The following is a 2,817-nucleotide window of genomic DNA, read 5'->3' as shown; positions in this document are numbered from 1 at the left end:
ACAGCTGCCCTGGGCCGCACTGACAGAGGCAAGGCTGCCGGACACTGGCACCACCGGGCCCTCTGACCACCACCAGTAGGCAACAGGTGAAGTGTCTTGCCCAAGGACACAACGGCCGAGAACCGGCAACCTCCCGGTTACAAGAACTACCAACTCTTGAGCCACGATCGCCCCTTGCTTCTTGAGCCACGAACATCATTTGCTTCTTGCATAGAGGTCATGCAGAAGTTTTCCCCCATGGTAAATAAAAAAATAATATTTAAATTAAAAATAGAACAAATACTGGAAACAGGGAAATAGACCATAAGTGTTATTTATCCATTTCACAGCATTTGACACAAGAAATAACTGGTAGATGAGCCTATTATCAAAATATTGGTAAAATGACATGTTTCTGATCCTGTAACTGGTGGTGACAGCTATTTGGCCGTTGAATGTTCTGATAAATTGTAGAAGGAATGACCCTAGGAACATTTGTAAGGTGACCACAAACAAATGTAAATAATTAAAATAAATGCCATGCTTCAGTTATTGTGCAAATGGGCAGGTGTTTGATAAGGTTAACTATTACAATTTTAGAAGAAGTCTATAGTAGATATCATGTGCTCAATTCGATTCAACTGAATTTTATTTATTTATTTAACTCTGACTTTCCCATGTAATGGTGGAAAAGTGCTAGTGTTTCCAGTAGATGAAAGCCACTGGCTTAACATGAAAGTCCTTGTGAAGGCTCTTCACTCTCAAGGTCATCAAATCACTGTGCTACGTTCATCCACCAGCTGGTATATTTCTAAATTCTCACCTTATTACACCTCCATCACAATCATCCAGGAAGAGTCTCAGCCTGTTGAGAGTCAAGACTTCATGAGCTCTTTTTTGAAGAGGTCAGTGGTCAGGTCAGTTTACCTTTTTGCTACAAAACCAGGAAGTTGTGGCAAAATTTACTTCCACCATCTTTGAGAATAAGACACTGATTGGTGACCTAAACAAAACTGGATATGATCTTTTTCTGACCGATCCTACATTTCCAGGTGGTGTGCTGTTAGCACATTACCTCCAGCTGCCTTTGGTTTTCAATGTGCGCTGGCTTTTTAGTGGAGAGGCACACCTTGCCGTCGCTCCTTCTCCAGTGTCCTACATCCCTATATGCTTTTCCCATAACTCTGACAAAATTGATTTTTTTTCAAAGAATCAGAAATATGATCCATTACATCATGTTTTTTTACATGGACTACTATGTCTCCATCGTTATTTTGGAAATAATGTTAGCCTTATGTCTCTAGTCAAGGCTGACCTCTGGCTCATGCGGGTTGACTTTAAATTTGAGTTCCCTCGTCCCACCATGCCCAATGTCATCTATATCGGTGGCTTCCAAGGTAAGCCTTCAAAGCCTCTTCCATCAGAGTTTGAGGAATTCGTCCAGAGTTCTGGTGAACATGGGGTGATAGTCATGACATTGGGGACTCTGCTGAGTGACCTTGGTTCTGAATTAGCGGACAGCTTTGCCTCAGCATTTGCCAGCCTCCCTCAGAAGATTGTGTGGAGACATGTTGGGAAAAGACCAGCCACCCTGGGAAACAACACCATGCTGGTTGAATGGCTGCCTCAGAATGATCTACTAGGCCACCCTAAAACCAAAGTTTTTGTCACTCATGGGGGCACCAATGGCCTGTACGAAGCCATCTACCATGGTGTGCCAGTTCTGGGCATTCCTCTCATTTTTGACCAGCATGACAACGTGGTGCATTTGATGGCCCGGGGAGTGGCTGAAATGCTTGATGTGACAAAACTGAATGCTGATTCTCTGACAAGTGCTCTGAAGAATATTTTGGACCCAGAAAAGCCCTACAAAAAGAATATGCTCAAATTGTCACAGCTTCATCATGATCAGCCCATGAAGCCTCTTGATACTGCTGTTTTCTGGATGGAATATGTCATGAGGCACAAGGGCACATCTACGCAGTGAGTCATACAACCTGCCATGGTATGCCTATCATTGTCTATATGTGATGGCAGTCCTTGTAGCATTTGTTTTGTTAATCAGTATATCCATTTGGGTTTCGTGTAAATGTCTATTTACGTGTGTCATGAAGACCAAGAAGTCCAAGTGTGAATAGATAACGTGACAATAAAAAAACTTTGTCATGTAACAACAGTTTAAATATACAATGAAACTGAATAAAAATCATGCATACAATCCAAGAGTCTGTAGGACAGTTTAGGTTTTCCTTCACAACTTAAAGTCTCTTGTCCTGTGGTTACAGTGTCATCCTATTCATGACCACAATGTTTTCAGCAAATGATTCCAAGTCACAACTGTATAGTACTGTGATTTAGCCGGTAACAGTACTGCTCAATGACTCTTAGTAATGCGAAGCATTTGGTAGTCGAGACATTAAATAAAGAAAGCCATGCTGGCACAGATGGTCTGTATCTTTGAATTGTTGGGTTAAATTATGTCCTCTCATCAACAGGACCACAATCAGAAAGGATACAGGGATGTACCTCCCTTAAATTTATACCTTACTACAACTCTGAAAAAGTGTAAATAGATAGCGTGATCATAAATAAACTTTGTCATGTCACAACAGTTTAAAATATACAGTTAAACTGAATAAAAATCATACATACTGTCCAAGAGTCTGCTGAACAGTTTGGGTTTTACTTCCTGTCACACACAGTGGTCTGGTTGTTATATTAGTGAGTAGGAAAAACTGGGCAAAATTTGTGGTTTTCACTTCCATATATCTTTTCTATCTTGTTATGTGTATCTCCAAGAATTTATTTTCTGTAAACATATGTGAGTGGGAGACACAT

The 2,817-nt window shown here is 40.9% G+C and overlaps 1 pseudogene; it reads left to right on the top strand.

Moving 5' to 3' along the window:
- The first annotated feature begins 711 nt into the window (after window positions 1–711).
- Window positions 712–2,117, top strand: LOC146364869 (UDP-glucuronosyltransferase 2B20 pseudogene; annotated as a pseudogene).
- Window positions 2,118–2,817: the final 700 nt, after the last annotated feature.

This window comes from Perissodus microlepis, chromosome 20 (genome assembly GCF_051167445.1).
Source record: "Perissodus microlepis isolate ML-2025 ecotype Zambia chromosome 20, ASM5116744v1, whole genome shotgun sequence".
NCBI lineage: Eukaryota > Metazoa > Chordata > Actinopteri > Cichliformes > Cichlidae > Perissodus > Perissodus microlepis.
The sequence above is the reverse complement of the archived record's forward strand: the minus strand, read 5'-3'. Positions and strand labels throughout refer to the sequence as shown.